Source organism: Lissotriton helveticus, chromosome 1_1 (genome assembly GCF_964261635.1).
Source record: "Lissotriton helveticus chromosome 1_1, aLisHel1.1, whole genome shotgun sequence".
Lineage (NCBI taxonomy): Eukaryota > Metazoa > Chordata > Amphibia > Caudata > Salamandridae > Lissotriton > Lissotriton helveticus.
The window spans coordinates 662,908,329-662,926,224 of NC_136057.1; positions in this window are offsets into that span (position 1 = coordinate 662,908,329).

Here is a 17,896-nt window from a genome sequence, read left to right on the forward strand (position 1 = left end):
ACCTGCTTGAGCCTTTGGAAATATAAACATTTATTTTTAAAATTTATAATTAATAAAAAGTAAAAAGGTAAACCGTTTAATTTAAAAATAAAGACACCTTCAAAAGCAGGTTATGTGTAGTGTCTTCAATAAAATATTAACATATGCTCATAAAATTAGATCAGATTCACATATAAAATAGCATAGGTAACATAAATATAAATGTCATTTCTTTTCTGGTATTTCTGTATTGTAAATTTGCCAACGACTAAAAAATCTTCTAATTAAAATGTCAAGTAGTGTGTTAAGTTTTTGATCACTGTTACTGATTTACTGTTTGGTAATAATGGTTAATAACATTATTTATTATATTTTTCCACAGATTCAACTGCAGATCATTTCAAGATTTCACCATGCCTACAATAGAAAGACAGATAAAGGCTGCAAAACGTCAAAGACAGCAGGTGAAAAAAAATACGCAGCAGTCCTCTAACAAAAAGATTTGTCAAGTCACGAAGAAAGCACCGGGTAAGAGCACAAAACAATTTATAAGAAATATGTGTAGTAAAAAAAATATTACTACAGAAAATGTTTCAGTCCATAAAACGAGAAGGAAATCAAATGGAAAGGAAAGGCCAATGAAAAATGTTACTGCTAGAGCAAGAGATAACTCTGTGCATGATAGTAGAAGGAAACAACAGTTTAGGGAGATTCGTAAACGAATGTTCCGGAACAGGATAATTGGCAATTTGTTAAAAAATATTAAGAAAGGTCAACAGAAACTGGTTTTTTATAAGACAAAAAAAAAAGTTGAGAAAGTTATTGATCAGGCATTTGAAATTAAACGTAAGTTATTTATTTTGATAATCAATAGAATTAGGAAGCTAAACAAGGCAATTTTTGATTTCAAAAGAAATAGTAGATGGAAGAGAATAGTTAATCGTAGTAATTTTTGTGAAGTTTTTTCTGGAGAATGGATGCATAGTTCAAGCTGTGAGGCATTTTTTAATGAGGAGAGTTATTTCCAGGATAATGATTTGGTGCATGCAGTTGACACCAGTGGTCGTGCTTATGAAGTGAAAGATGGTTGTCCAGTTGAAAAAGAAAAACTTGTGACAACAGAGGCAGAAGAGGTGTTAGGTAATGAGGTTTTAGGAAGACGTGCTAAGGGTCCTGTGTACACCTGGAAGTGTAGTAGTATTTGCAGTGTGCGACAGGATTCCATCAATTTGCTTTGTGATTTTGTACAGTCATTTAATAAGAAAAGTTTGAAGCAGAAAATGATGTTGTTGCAAGAATTAGATCCTTGCAGAGTAAGAGAAGTGACAGGTTTGCATGGACATTCACTGGCTTGTCTTTCCAGGAGAGTATGCCAGAGTGTTTTTCATCATTTCAGGATGCTAGCAGTGCATCATAACAAAGTGAGGAAATTAGTTAGAATGTTGTATTATGCTAAGAGTCCAGCAATTATGCTTAAACAATTATGCGCTGCTCTTTTGCATGGTTCTGAAATAGATGTGAAGAATATATGTGAAGAAATTGAGTTTTGTTACTTTGTAAGTAAAGAGGAGAATGTTGAAATTGAGCAAGAAGAAGAGGGTCATGTGGAAGATAGTGTACAGGTTTCCAGTACAGATAATTTCCAGAGGGAAATTGCGACGTTTGAGGTGAAATCAAGTGAGAGGCCTAATTTCACTCTTGTGTGTTGTTGACGCACTTATTATAAGAATCAGACTAAGTTAGTGGATTTATATGCAAAAAGTGAAAGGGAAAATAATAGTGAATGGAAGGATTTTGCAACATACTTGATGGTAGAAAATTGTTTTGATTTGGGATTGGATCAACGTGTGTGTACTTATTGTTCTTGCAAATTAAATCAAAACCAGATGCCTGCTAGAGCAGTTCATAATAATCTGGAATTGGTTGAGATTCCTTCTGAATTGAAGGATTTAAATACTTATGAATCTATTTTGATTCAAAGTATCCATCCCTTTCAGGCTATTGTAAGAATGGAGCCAAAGACAGGGAAATTGCCTCCATCAGATTTACAGAGAGGATTAAAGGGAAGAGTTGTTTATTTGCCTCTAGATTTGAAGAAAAACATTAACACAATTGGAGTAGAAAAAGTGGAAGAGGAACCTCTGGTTATCTTAGTTAATGGGGTTCCGACAAAGAATAAGAAAATATGGCAAGATTTAGTAGATGTTAGGAAAGTTAAAAAGGCAACATTGTATTTGAAAAAAAAATAATAAATACTATAAGAATGTATATGTTACAGAAGAGGAAGTAAGTGAGGAAGAGGATAGCGATTTGTGTGCTGGTCAAATTGAGAAAGTAGAACCGTCTACTAGTGAAGAAATATATGAACATTATAGTGTTCATCCTTTGCATTCCAAGGAAGTCATGGGGAATGCTATTGAGTTGTTTCAAATGAAACAAGCCAAAGGGAGTCCCATTAGTGTTTGGGAGGAAAGTTTGGAAGCTCGGTGTTTCCCACAGCTTTTTCCAACAGGTCAGGGAGGAAGATATGATGAGCGACCTCATCAAATTCCTGCTTCTGAATACCGGACTTTGCGATTGTATGCAGGAGATGCTAGGTTTCGACAATGCATTCCTTATTTGTTTCATCTCCTGTTTGAAAGCGATCTGTCTGGACTGTCATATGCAGTGAACCACATCTTGAAAAGTGGTATACACATGCAAAACATCTCGGCAAGTGACTTTATGGATAAAGTCAATGTCCAAGATAGTATTTTGGATTCTCACCTGATTAATCTCATGGCGTGTCAGCGTGGTACTAATGAGTACTGGTACCGTCGTCATGGTGATTTAAAATGTATGCTGAGGAACTTAGGTACTCCCACATGGTTCCTCACTCTGAGCTGTGCCGAGTATGGCTGGGAAGACTTACTTGAATTTCTACGAGAGGCAAATGCTAACGTAGATAACATCGAATTCAAGACACCCGGAGAACTGTGCTCTTTGGATCCAGTCAATGTATGTAGGTACTTCAATCATAGATTCGAAGCTATGATGTCTTTCATCATGAATAAGAAGAATCCACCTCTTGGAGAGGTGTTGGATTTCTTCTGGAGAAAAGAGTACCAAGCAAGAGGTGCTCCTCATATACATATGTTGCTGTGGATCAAGGATGCACCTAAATTTGGAACGGATCCAGAAGACTCAGTGATGAGTTTCATCCAACAGTATTCTACGTGTGCTGTTCCAAACGCAAAGGAGAAGAAAAGCCTAAGAGAAAAAGTTCTGCGTTTCCAAAGCCATCGATGTGGAAAGTACTGCCGTCGTAAATTCCGAAACAAAGACAAGTTCTACACTAAATGTCGTTTGGGCTTTCCACGACCGGTGATTTCTAAAGGAAGAGTAAACAGTTTGATGTCTTCGCTGCGACACAATGTCATGAAGAAATCACCTAAAAACACTTACAATTTGAAGAGGAACGAAGAGTCCAAGTACATCAACGACTACAACCCGGTGATTTTGTCCATGTGGAATGCTAACATGGATATACAGTTTGTGGCTGATAACTGTATGGCTGTGGCTCGGTATGTGACGTCTTACATCACCAAAAAAGAGAAGACAGAATTGAAGGATATGTGGGAGGACATTTCCCATGAAAAGAGCCTCAGCAAGAAGTTGTACAGTTTCAGTCTGAAGATGTTGTCGCATCGAGAAATCGGAGCGTACGAATGTTCTGACCGGTTGTCTTCAGCAAGTCTCTATGCCAAGTCCAGGAGTATCGTTTGGGCGAGTCTTGGTCTTGCTGCAACGCGTAATCGAGTTCTCAAACCTGTGCGGGAAATTGAGTATTTGGCGGAAAAGGAGCCAAACAGTACCGACATTTTGAAGACAAACATGTTGGATACATATTATCCAAATCGAAGCAGTCACCTCGAGAATGTTTGTCTGTATGAGGTTCTGCAAAATTACATATTCAAGAGGAACATCAAAGAAGATACTGAGAAAGGAGTGTATGCTGTAATAGGAAGTGAGGGATGTCTGGTCAAGCAAAGAAAATGCCACTTGGTAAACCATCGAAAATTGAGTGGCGAATCTCCTGAAAAAAAGGAGTTTTTCTATTTAGCACTTTTGCAACTTTTCAAGCCTTGGCGTGCAGAAGAGGAACTGCTTGGAGATTTCCTCTGTTACGAAGACTCTTTCATTGCCGCCAAGGAGACCATAGAATGTCCTGCTTTTCCCAAATATGTAGAAATGTTGAATGCGGAAATTGAGCAGGAAGCAACAATTGCAGCCGAGATTGCCAGAGACAGTTCTCAGGACAGTCAGAGTTCTGCTTCATTGAGTCAGGATCCACTAGGAGGACCTGTTATCGAAAATGAAGCTGCCACTGCTATGAATGAAGTGGAAAGAGCCATGGCACATGCTCAGGAGGATGCGGTTAACTTAGAAGAGTTGGAAAGACAACTCAACGTTGAGCAGAGGAAAATATATGACGAAGTTACCATGCAAATTGATCATGGATTAAGTCATGATAAGAAAGAGTGCTCATGTACGTCGTTGAAGCCTGTCCGACTGTACGTGAGTGGAGAAGCGGGAACTGGAAAAAGTTTCCTCATTAAAGCAATATCATGCTATTTGCAGGAAAGGACAGAGTCATCGCTGTCTTGTGTTGTCACTGCTCCAACTGGACTGGCAGCACATAATATTAAAGGGATTACTTTACATCGTTTACTGATGCTGCCAGTGGAGCATGACAACAAATTACAATATCACAAGCTATCTGGAGATGCTTGTTTTGAAGTTTCAAGAATCTTGAGGAAAATGAAACTTCTTATCATTGACGAAGTAAGCATGGTTTCCAATGTCATGCTTGCCTTTGTGCATTTGAGGATGCAAGAAGTTCTCAAAACAGAGTATGATGTGTTATTTGGTGGCAAACACATCATTGTTTTCGGAGATCTTTTGCAGCTGACACCAGTGAAAGGGCAACCTGTGTTCAAAATGCTCACGCATGAAGATACCAGGAAGTGCCTAGGCAGCATTGGCAACGTCAATATATGGTTAAACTTCAATTATGCTGAACTGCATGAAAATATGCGTCAGGCGAAGGATGAAGTTTACAAGACTATTCTACAAGATGTTAGAATTGGAAAAGTGACCGAGCATGGGAAAGAAGCTTTACATGCACGATTACTGTCAAATTTATATCCAGAACAAGATGTTGTGCCTGAGAATATTTTTCAGAAAATTACTGAGAAGAAATCTGGAATATGTTTGATGCCAACTCTTGCAGAATGTGCCAAATTTAACAACAAAATGTTGCATTTAGAAAAGCAAGAGATTGTGAAACTGGAAGCTATTGATAGAGTAGAGCATATGGGATCAACAATTATTTTGTCTGAGAATCTGAATACAAAATTGGATTCATTAGAGAAGAGTATATCTAAAACTGCAGGTTTTGAAAAGACTCTGAATGTGTGCTTGAACTGCCGTATAATTTTAAGAAGGAATTTACATGTTGAAAGAGGTCTGGTAAATGGATCAATGGGTAATGTTGTTGATTTTGTGAAATACAGAAATAGAGATGGAATTGAATTTTTAAAAATTAAATTTGATGGCATTGAGGAAGTACAGCTAATTGGTCGTTGTTCTGCTAGATTTTTGCTTGTAAAAGATTTATATGTTCGCCGTAAGCAGTTTCCTGTTTGCTTGGCATATGCGGTGACAATCCATAAATCGCAAGGTTTAAGTGTAGACAGTGCATTGGTGAATATTGGCAGTTCTGTGTTCAAGGAGGGTATGGCATATGTGGCATTGTCACGAGTTAGAACTTTATCGGGATTGTACTTGATTGAGTGTGATGTCACAAACATTTGTGCGGATCTAGATTGTGTTAAGGAATACAATAGGTTAAGAAGAGAGTATGCGCCACATTTGCCTCAGTATCCTTTGTTTGAGAAACGTGTGGTAGGCCGGAAACGAAGAAATGAGAACAATACTGGGGAGGTTGTAGCAAAAAGACAAAAAGTCAATGAACCTAAAATTACAAGCAGAAACAAAAAGGATTCTGTTGAAGATGTTGTTGGTTTTCAGTTTGAAAACAGTTCTGGTGTCAACTGCTATGCTAATGTAGTGGTTAATGTTTTGTTTTCTCTAGAAAATGTAAAAGAAGAGATTGTGGTCAATTCTGATCAAAGATTTTGCAGTTTGTTAAATTCTGTGTTAGAGAAATGTAGCACTGATAGAAGAAACATAGAAAGTGTGTCTGAAATTCGAAATCTGTTAGACAGATGTTCAGGCCAAACACAATTCTCTCAAAATATTCAGCAAGATTGTCAGGAGTTTTTAATGTACATGCTTGATGTATTACATGCTGAAGGTGTAGATGTAGATCAGCTGTTTGGGCTTTCTTATCAATGGCAGCATGACTGCGAGAACTGTATGGTATCAAGTACTACTAGTGTAGACTCAGAAAGATTTATATATTTAACTTTGCCAGACAGTAAATCAGTCTCCTTTAATAAGCTAGTAAAAGCAGCTGATCACAACATGGAGTGTAGCCAATGTAAATCTGAAATGATGTCCACATTATTTATACGAACATATGGCCAGTACGTCATTTTAATGTTCCAACGATGTAGGCCTGATGGAACAAAATTGACAACTTTAATTAAAAATTTTGTAGCTTCGCAGTTGTCAATATCAGGAAGGACTTTTGTAACTGCAGCAATTATATATCATGACGGCCCTTCAATAACATCAGGACATTACACAGCTTATTTAAAGTCTAGAAATGGCTGGTCATTCTGCAATGATTCTGTTTTAATTTTCAAAAAAAAATTGCCGTATGACCTTAAATACTCTTACCTGGTGTTTTTAAAACCAAAATTTTAGGGAAATAATCTCGGGATGTGCTCTGTGGAATATAAAGAAGTTCTAATGGCTCCTACACAATTTGGCCTTGAGGATAAGTGTAGTTCAGAGACATAACTTCTAACCATAGGACTGGACGTCATGGAGAAATATGTGCACTTTGAATGAGTTCAGAAAAACTGTTTCTTTTTATAAGCTAATTGAAGCAGCCAATCAAAACATGGAGTAGAGGGAATGTAAGTCTGCAATGCTGTCTACTGTTTTACATTGCTTTGTGATTAAAAGTGATGTAGAGAATTAAATAATTGTAGTAGTCATAGAGGTAGTGTAAGTCTGCTTCATAGTAAGCAGTATCAGTGTCATAGGAAATGTAGAACATGACTGAGCAAGAAGGGGAAGATATTACTATTCCAGGATTGTGAAAATGATCTTCAACATTTTAATTCTGAAAGTTGCGGAAATTCCAAATGACGGGATTGGCTTACAAGAAATCCAAGAGTTATAAATGGCTCTGACCAGATTTGGCCTTGAGGAAACTTGTGGTAGAGAGCAAGAAGTCATTTATTCGATGTAACGTGTTTTTAAAAACGATGGAGATTTTCTTTCAGAAAGTGGCGGGCTGAAAGTAATAACAGCACAAAAGAGTGTAAGCTGTTCATAGGACATCCTTGGACGTCATGGAAAGTAAGTTAACTTTAAGGAGTTCTGAATTCTGATTTCTGATGTTCTATGGGTTTTTTAAACACAATCATTTTGATTGTGTTTTTTTTCCCCGCTGTTATATGATGAATACCTTTAAGTCACTGTTTTTAGTGAATTTTGATACATTCTGAGAACAGCAAAAATAAACCATTTAACATGTATAATTAATTCTGTACTGTTTGCATTTATGATGTACATGTAGAACTGTGTAGGAGGCATGGAGAAGGTGAGGCTTCTGTAAGTGTCAAAGGTGTTGCATACAGTGCTGCACTTCTGCGTATTCTTTCATATGCTAGACTACATCTGCACAATGAGATACCTAAGCAAAGGAAACGCAAGTGATGTGATTGAGAAATGAGCAAAATAAATTGCACGTATTTCAATTACATCACCTGTGTTTCCTATCATTACGAATCACATTGTGCAGATCAAGTTTAGGTCTGTCCAGGGAAACATAGGAGGTTTGTACTTTGTTGAAGAGTGCAGTGGACATGACTCACTTCATTGGTAGACTTTCACAGATATTATCTCCTCTGTACACTTCAACAAGTGTAAATCTCATCTTGAACTCTGAGTAGGCCTCACCTCAAACAAACCTCTGGATAGGAGACATGTTATTGGCATCCTAAAGCGACACTTTTCTGAAACAAGAGCAATGCAAAAGATGCACCATGTTTTAAGATAGGCCTCACTTCATCTGCATCAAGATACTGTTAGTTTAAAATGTATATCTTTAGGACTGTGTAGGGGGCCTGGAGAAGCAGAAGCTTCTGTCAGTGTCAAAGTTGTTGAAAAACTATTTGTCCTTCAATCTTTTCCCTTGTCTTTTGTAATTTTTAAATACATGTTTTAATATTTTTCAAATGTTGGTTCTCTCTTTCACAGATTGAAAGTATAAAAACAAAAAGTGAGTAATTTAACGGCAATTATAAGGTAAATATTTTGTACTCTTTTCGTTACATTTCTATCACATTCACCTACTATTAGTTCCACTGCTTCACTTCTTTAACCCTCAGTTTCCTGCCTTTGCTACTTTCCTCATTCCTTTCTCTATTACCTACTTACTCAACTCCTTCCACTCTTTTTCTCAGTCCCTCTCTTCTCATAGTTCCTCAGTCTTGTTCACTCACTCCGTCTCTATTACTCTTAGTGTCTGTGAATTACTTTCCCACCTTTTTTTTTGGACCGCTTCCCGGGAAGTGGCCCGGTTCGCAAACCAGCAGCGTTACGGGAGTCCACCATTTTGTGTTTCGGTCGAGTCAAGATACAAGATGGAGGGCAAATAATGTTCAGAATGGGTAGAAGGGGGCACGGTAGATGTATCTTGACCCCCTTGGTTTTCTGAGGGTGGCTGAGGAGGACCATAGTTCTTCACTCTTGTTCACTCTCTCTGTTTCTATTAATGTCACTGTTTCTGACTGATCAAAAAAATTTTTTCAAAAAAAGAACAGTAACTATAAGGGAAGGAAACAGACAGTTATGTTAAAAGAAAGACAGCTATAGGGAGTAAACTAAGGATACTGTTACCCGCAATCCACTGCTGATGATGTTACTGACCATGTCATGAATGATGTAATATGTGACATCATCAGCAGTGGATTGTGGGTAACAGTATCTCTTGTTTACTCCCTAGAGCTGTCTTTCTTTTCACATAACTGTCTGTTTCCTTCCCTTATACTTACTGTTCTTTTTTTTAAAAAATATTTTTTTTGGTTAGCTTCCGGTTCGCGTACCGGGTAGCGCTCCGGGGAGCGAACTAAGAGAAATAGAGGTTGGCAGAGTTCCAAATATTCTACCAATGTTTTTATAACGGGGAGGAAGTTCTGAAAAGAACTTTTTTTTTTATGTTTTTGTTGTTTTATATTTTTTTTAGTATTTTTTGAACATTTTTTAACTTTTTTTGTATTTTCTGAACGTTTTTATATTTTTTTGGTTTTTTTTGGGGGGGGGGAAACAAAAACGATCCATTGTAAAGGGCTCAACAGGAGCAACAAAAAAAAAAGAATTTATTTTTTGGGGCGTTTCGGACAAACATTAACATGATTCTGAATAGCTCTCATAATCAAAATGATGCTACTTTCCCTGTAGCAAATGAAATCGCCGCAGTGCACGCACACTTGCTTCACGTGCCCAAACAACATTTGAATGTTTGGGATCATCTCCCTCGCCTCTGGTCCCGACACCTCTGGAACAACCGATCTTCTTGCCATCGGAAGGGGATTTTGTTGCTCATCACGTAGCTGGGCAGCACTATAATTATTAGGATGCCACCTACTCATATGCCGATGCATAGTGTGATTGCCGTAACTGTATTTTTTTTCAGTTCCCCTTGACAGTCTATCACCGCATATATGGCAAAACACGTAGCGTGCATTTACTTTTTTTTGCCCCTCAGGAAATTTATAGAATTGCCAAATGTAGTTCTCTTTTCGATTATACCTCCTGGGCTCCTCTGGCAAAAACCTTGGCTCTTCCTCCTCTTCCTCCTCTTCCTGTTCTTCCTCTTCTTGTTGTAAAATTACTTCAGCAGGTGGTCCTCTCTTCTTTGGATTTGGTGGAGGTGGTGGGTTAGAACCAGCTGAAGCTACTAATGAAGCCATGTCACAATGTAAATAAAGGGTCTTTCTCTCACCAAGATGAAAGTCAGAGTGAGGAAAGAAGGAGGGGTTTTCATCATTTGGGAAAAGCAAAAGTTCTAAACCAATGAAAAGTGTTCATTTTAGATCACATGACCTAGTATTACATCATTAGGAAACCAAAAGTGAAATGAACCAATGAAAAGTGTTATTACCGAGTCACATGACCTGCTGTGTTTACGTTACGCGGTCGGCGCCGCGCCGCGGATCGCTTCCGGTTCGCGTACCGCTGCGCTTCCGGGTACGCTAACGTAGCACGTCATATGACGTATCACGCGAGAACGCGAAACGTCATGCTGACGCGACGCATCACGATGTTGTTTTCTAACGCGACAGTTGCGCAAACGAAACGTTTACCGGTTCGCGGACCGGGTCGCGGCTCCGAATTGAGCTAACGGGAAGCTAACCGGTTCGCGTACCGGGAGCGAAACAATAAAAATAATTAAAAAAAAATTGTATTAAAAACATGTAAAAAATATTTTTCGATTTAAAGAAGAATACATTGTAAAGGTTTTGATATTTGCTATTAAAAAACCATTGAAATTCACTGAAAAAACCATAGGTTATAGACCATATATAGTTAGGAATTAGCATTTACAAAACCTTGAAAATTCACTGAAAAAACCATAGGTTATAGACCATATATAGTTAGGGATTAGCATTTACAAAACCTTATTTTACTCACACAAAACCATTGAAATTCCATATATAGTTAGTTGTACTAACTATATATCGCGCACCCGCAATCCACTGCTGATCATGTCACATATTACATCATTCATGACATGGTCAGTGACATCACTGATGACATCACTGATGACATCTCAAATGACATCACTGATGACATCACTGATGACATCTCAAATGACATCACTGATGACATCACTGATGACATCTCATTTGACATTACTGATCACATCACTGATGACATCATTCATGTGATAATACGATGAACCTCTTCAGACTCTAATATAACCTTAGATACACTCAGTGTAAACAGACACTCACAGACTGTCACTCATCCATGGAGTTACTTACACACCTAGTCAGTCATGCAAAGAATCAATCACACCTCCATTTTCACAACTATACAGTTATACACACCTTACTTATTCAAACATATACTAAAACATATTTACTCACTTATACAATCCTGGATACAAGTTCACAATGATCCATACAGCCACTCACACATTCACTGGCTCTTATGCACAGTTATTTATATATGTCAACTCTCACATGTACTGTATTTTACATATGTACTTACTTTGACATGTAGCACTGAGATATCTATTCACTCACCAATACAGTCATGCACACAGTCAACCGCCCATACAGCTGTTTCCACATGCACTTTTGAAACCATACATCTATGCACAGAGTCATACACCTCCCAGCCACCCACATACACACTCAGTCTCCCATACAAATGCTTGGGCAACCAATCAATAACCCATATAGTTACTCATATAGCTACTGATCAACACAGGCAGCAGTTTACAGAACAACAGACATAATGATGCACAAATTAAGACAGTTTAGTCACTAACCCATGCACTCAGTGAGACACATTTAACCACTCACTCATACAGTCAGTCATGCACCTACTAAATCCTTCATCCAGACACTTATACATCCACTCATTCTTAAATATGTAAGACATATTTTAACTTTACAGAAAAATACAGTCACTGGATGTTGTCATCAGTGATGTCATCAGTGATGTCATTTGAGATGTCATCAGTGATGTCATCAGTGATGTCATTTGAGATGTCATCAGTGATGTCATCAGTGATGTCACTGACCATGTCATGAATGATGTAATATGTGACATGATCAGCAGTGGATTGCGGGTGCGCGATATATAGTTAGTACAACTAACTATATATGGAATTTCAATGGTTTTGTGTGAGTAAAATAAGGTTTTGTAAATGCTAATCCCTAACTATATATGGTCTATAACCTATGGTTTTTTCAGTGAATTTTCAAGGTTTTGTAAATGCTAATTCCTAACTATATATGGTCTATAACCTATGGTTTTTTCAGTGAATATATATATATATATATATATATTACCTACTGGCGGTCGCCAGTAGGTATATATAGTTAGGATTTTTTCCCTATGGGATTTTTGAAAATTCTATGTCTAATAACTTTGGCGTTTGTGGACGGAATTGGCTGAAATTTTCAGGAAAATGGAACATTTTGTTTCTGAGCAGCCCCTGAAAATTTGGGGGGGGCTCGTCAAGGGGGGGCCGAGAAAAAAGGGGGGTCCCAAAACGCGTTTTTCCCATGTTAATTTCCATAGGGCAGTTGGCCTCACTTTTAGCCCGAACGACTGAATGGATTTGCACGAAAAATGGCAAAATTGTAGGGACTGGTAGCCCGATGTGCCTTTGCTAGGTCTCAATATATGTGCTTCAGTGGATTTTGAGAAATTAATGTTCAAAAAAAGATATATATCTGTAACAGCGGACCGGGCAGCGCTCCGGTTCGCGGACTTTACGCGTACCGGAACTTCGCATAGCGAAGCTGATTGGCTCTCCGGTGTCTGTCAACATTCTAAACAGTCCGGAGCGGCCGCCATCTTGTCTCTCGGTAGGATTGAGAGACAAGAGGAGGCCAAAACAAAGGGGGAAATGACCATAAGGGGGCATAGTATATCCTCCCTGACCCCCTAGGTTTAATGTGGAGGCTTTAAAAGGGCCCCGCGGGGCAAAAAAAATAAATAAAATTTTTTTGTTTTTTTGCGTGGGTAGCGCCCGGTTCGCGAACCGGGAAGCGTTCTTGGCAGCGTACTATAATGAAAAATGAATGATAGACTTTTCAAATACTGTATGTTAATTGATTGTTGGTTTTGTTGATTATTTTTTAATTTTTTTATTTTTTAAGCAATTATTTATTATTGTGATTGTGTTTCAAAATTTAATAACATTTCTAACATTTAACTAGTTTATGAATTACATATAAAAATGATTAAAGACTCAAACAATTTTTTAATATTACATACAATTTTATTTTTCAGATTGTTTTTCAAAATTTAATAGAACGTCTAGCATTTGACTGTCCGATATGTCCTCTTGTTGAGTGAACATAAGTTCCCACATTTGACCGTCATCATAATGGAGTAAATGATCGACAGATTCTACACATTGAAGTAATTCATAGTCCCGTGACTCATCCATGAATTCTAAGTCATCAATGGGTTCCATAACTTGTTCATTGTTGCTGTCCAGAACAATTTCGAAGGAAACATTCTGCTCACCTTCCATTTTATTGCTGTAATTTGCATAAAAAATAAATATATCAGTAGTGATAGGGCACTGTTAGGTTTAAGTTCAGACAGGTACTTGTGAGTTTATAACAGAGAAGTAATCTATGGGCACTGTATGGTTTCAGGCGTGAAGTAGTACTATTAAAAAGTGCCGGTGAAGAAGCCTAAGTAAATTCATAATTATACCACAGAAACCTAAATCAATCCATAATTATAATAAAGAAGCCTTTCTCAATGTCTAACTCTTACAGAGGGATAGTATATAATTATCTGAAAATGTTTTCAAATTTATAAAATAATATCTCACCTTCTAAAAACAAGTTTAAGTTGTGAGTGAAAATGATCTTGCAATGTAATTCAGGAAGTAGTAGTCAAAATGGCTGTGTTTCTCTCTCTTTCTTTATATATATTCAGGTACATAACCAATCAAATGTCAGGTAAAAAAAGTAGAAAATGAAAGTAACATTTTAATTGGTTGTCAATTCCAACACTTCAGATGTGTTTTGAGAAGTAATTTACCTCAGGGTATTTAGAGAGGTCTACAGGCTAAATGGCTAAATGGAAGTCCAATCAAATTTGTGAAAATGGTAGGGATTGGTATGTAGTATGAGCTAATCTATATTTGGTGAAATTGTCTCCAGTCGCTTTTCTGTAAACTACTTTCCCACCTTTTTTGATGGTGCGCTTCCCAGGGAGCGACCCGGTACGCGAACTGGTGAGCGCCCCGGTTCGCGGACCTTAAGCGTTACGGGAGTCCACCATTTTGTGTTTCGGTCGAATTAAGATACAAGATGGAGGGCAAATATTGTTCAGAATGGGTAGAAGGGGGCACGGTAGACTTATCTTGACCCCCTAGGTTTTCTGAGGGTGGCTGAGGAGGTCCATATGTGCGAAAAAAAAACATTTTTTTTAAAATTTGGCGAGGTTAGCTCCCGGTTCGCGTACCGGGAAGCGCCCCAGGGAGCGTACTTTGTTGAAAATTAGTGAAAAATGTTAGAGTAAAATAATAATTGTGAGTGATCAGATGTAGGGTAGCTCTGAGAAGAGCTTTTGGGTTTATGGTACATTTAGGTACTTATAAGTAGGTACCAATGCACAGTCTTAAATTCAAAATGAAAATTCTGTTGCCCTCATCTGAGAAGTGAACTCCATCTCCTCTGTAGATATCTTGCATGTAGTAACGCAAGTTATTGTTGTACAGGGAGCCCATTCCATGGTCTCTCATGTAAGCTGAAACAGATTTGTTTACATGCTTCCTCGACTTCTCAATTTGTGGACAAAATTGATTTGACCACCTCCATTTCTGTCTTTGGCATATATTTGAATATACCAAGGCAGTCTGAGGAAAAAGTGCCATCAATTGCTCAAAGGTGTCCTTTAAAAGCATTTCCAGACCTACCCCAGTCAAAGTGCCCAAATCATTACCTCCACAGTGCACAATTAACAGGTCAGGTTTTGGCAAATGCATAAAGGTTTTCACCAATGGTATCAATTGGTGACATTTTAATCCTCTGTGGCCAAACCACTTAATTTCCACATCTTGTAAATTGAGGTTAGGTAAATTCCTGTTCTCAGCATACCTCTGAGCCCAATAGATGTAACTATGTCCAACAATCCAGACAGAAAACATGGTGAGAGAAGCTTCTCCTGCAGTCAGATGAAGTGTGGCAATGAAATGGCAGTTGAAAAAATAAGAGTTTAAAATGAAAAAAACTGTGGTGTTTCTGTGTTAATGAAGCAGTAACAGTGATTGGTGGATTTTGATTGCTGAAAACAGAAAGTTAGGGTGCATGGATGAGTTGTTTGAAAGATGTATTTTGAGTGGTCAAGAAAAAATCATTAAATGAAAGAATGCACTGGATATGAGGTGCACTGAGAGTTCAGAGTTCAATTGCAACATTGTTGTGTGAACTTGCAAACACCAGAAGTCTTCCAAGAGGTGGTTGCGATGCAGAAAAGGCATGAAATGGCAGAGGGGGGAAGGGTTTTCATTTGAAAAAAAGTGAGGGAAGAGTTTTGATTGGGTGACATGAGAGATATGTGTGAAGAATTACAGCATTTCTGTGCTTTTGATAGCTGCAGACTCTGGAGTGCATACCTTTTGCTCTGCTGAAGACAAATTGGTGTGTTTCTGAGACTGTTTTCAAACTCAAAGTATTTGCTAAGGTGAGAAAAGATTTCTTTAATTTAGATAGAGAATAGTGTGCTTTAAGGAGAAAATTATGAAGAAAGTTGTGTTTTTCAAAAGTTGCTTTGTCTCAAGTGTTTTACAAATAGATTTTGTTTCTTTGAGAAAATGTAATTGGAGAAAATGTGAAGTATTAGTACTGACAGGGTGTTTTTCTGCATAGGAGCTGTGGAGTCTTTTCAAATTATGACTTGAAAATCGTTTTTGAGGAAAATGAATGGTTATAATATTTCTGACAAGGACATAATGGTGTATGCTTCTTTATAATGCAATTGACTGTCTCTGATGTTATTTTTCCCATTTCAATGTAAGACCTTTCTCTGTGGCGCAAATTGCTTGTAAATATGCTCCCACCTGTGCATGGCAAATTTAGATTTTGAATGTTTGTGTTACATAGCCATGTTAAAAGTGATACAAACATGCTGCAAAGGCAATCAAAAAACGCTTTTATGTGTCTTAAGGACATTTTAAGTCATTTTCCCATGTGCAGTGTTTTGAAATTATGATTTGAAAATCGTTTTTGGGGAAAAGGAATTGTTTTTAAATTTATGACAAGGACATAATGGTGTATGCTTCTTTATAAGGCAATTGACTGTCTCTGATGTTATTTTTCCCATTTCAATGTAAGACCTTTCTCTGTGGCGCAAATTGCTTGTAAATATGCTCCCACCTGTGCATGGCAAATTTAGATTTTGAATGTTTGTGTTACATAGCCATGTTAAAAGTGATACAAACATGCTGCAAAGGCAATCAAAAAACGCTTTTATGTGTCTTAAGGACATTTGATGTCATTTTTCCCATATTACATTAAAAGACCTTTCTCCGTGGGGCACATTCCTTGTAAATATGGTCACACTTGTGCATGGTAAATTTAGATTTTGACTGTTTGAGTTACATAACCATGTTAAAAGTGACCCAAAAAAATTGCAAAGGCTTTCAAAAAACACTTTCATGTGTCTTAAGGACATTTTAAGTCATTTCCCTGTGGGCAGTGTTTTCAAATTATGACTTGAAAATCGTTTTTGAGGTAAAGGAATGTTGTTAAAATTTATGTGCGCCATATGCCCCCAAATTTCTTTTTCAGGGGTGCAGCAGGGTGTTCTTGAGACACCCCTGCACCTTTGGAAAAATTCCTAATTTGCGATGAGCTAATTGCTAATCACAAATTGCACCTTCATTCCTATTGGCATCCTGGCCCATGGAAATGAATGGGTAATTTGCAATTAGCAATTTGCTCATCGCAAATTAGGAATGGTAAAGAATCGCTATTTATTCCTTAAAATTCGCTATTTTGGAAATGCAAAATAGTTTGATGATACATATGGCGGTTGATCTCTAACAAGATAAGAAGCTTAGGGATACATTTATGATGACTGGCGCAATGAAGTGGACATCACTTACTTCATTGGTAGAGCTTTACATGTATTATCTCCTCTTTATTCTTCATCAAGCGTAACTTTAATCTGCAATCCTGAGTAGGCCTCACCTTAAACAAACCTCTGGATAGGCCACACCTTATCGTCATCATGAATTAATCATTTAAAATGCTAGGGACAGATTTATGATAGGTGTATACCTCTTTTGCGCCACTTACAAAACACTGCCCATGGGGAAATGACTTAAAATGTCCTTAAGACACATGAAAGTGTTTTTTTAAAGCTTTTGCAATTTTTTTGGGTCACTTTTAACATGGCTATGTGACTCAAACAGTCAAAATCTAAATTCGCCATGCACAGGTGGGAGCATATTTACAAGGAATGTGCTCCATGGGGAAAGGTCCTATAATGTAATATGGGAAAAATGACATCAGAGACAGTGAAAGGCCTTATAAAGAAGCATACACCATTATGTCCTTGTCATAAATTTACAAACCATTCCTTTTCCCTAAAAACGATTTTCAAATCAAAATTTGAAAACACTGCACATGTGGAAATGACTTAAAATGTCCTTAATTCAAAATTTGCTATTCCTTATTTTGCGATTGCACTGAAGGATTTGCAAATTTTGCGATTCCTTAAATGCAATGTATCAAACAAAAAAATATGTAAAAAATGACATTAAGGATTTGGAAACTACCACCAACTTCTAGTTTGTGGTAATTTGCGAATTCTTTTCAAAAAGCTTTTTTTCTAAAAAACAAAAGGTGCCATATGACGCCAATACATGCCCTTAGGGCATGTATGTGCGCCATATGCCCCCAAATTTCTTTTTCAGGGGTGCAGCAGGGTGTTCTTGAGACACCCCTGCACCCTTGAAAAAATTCCT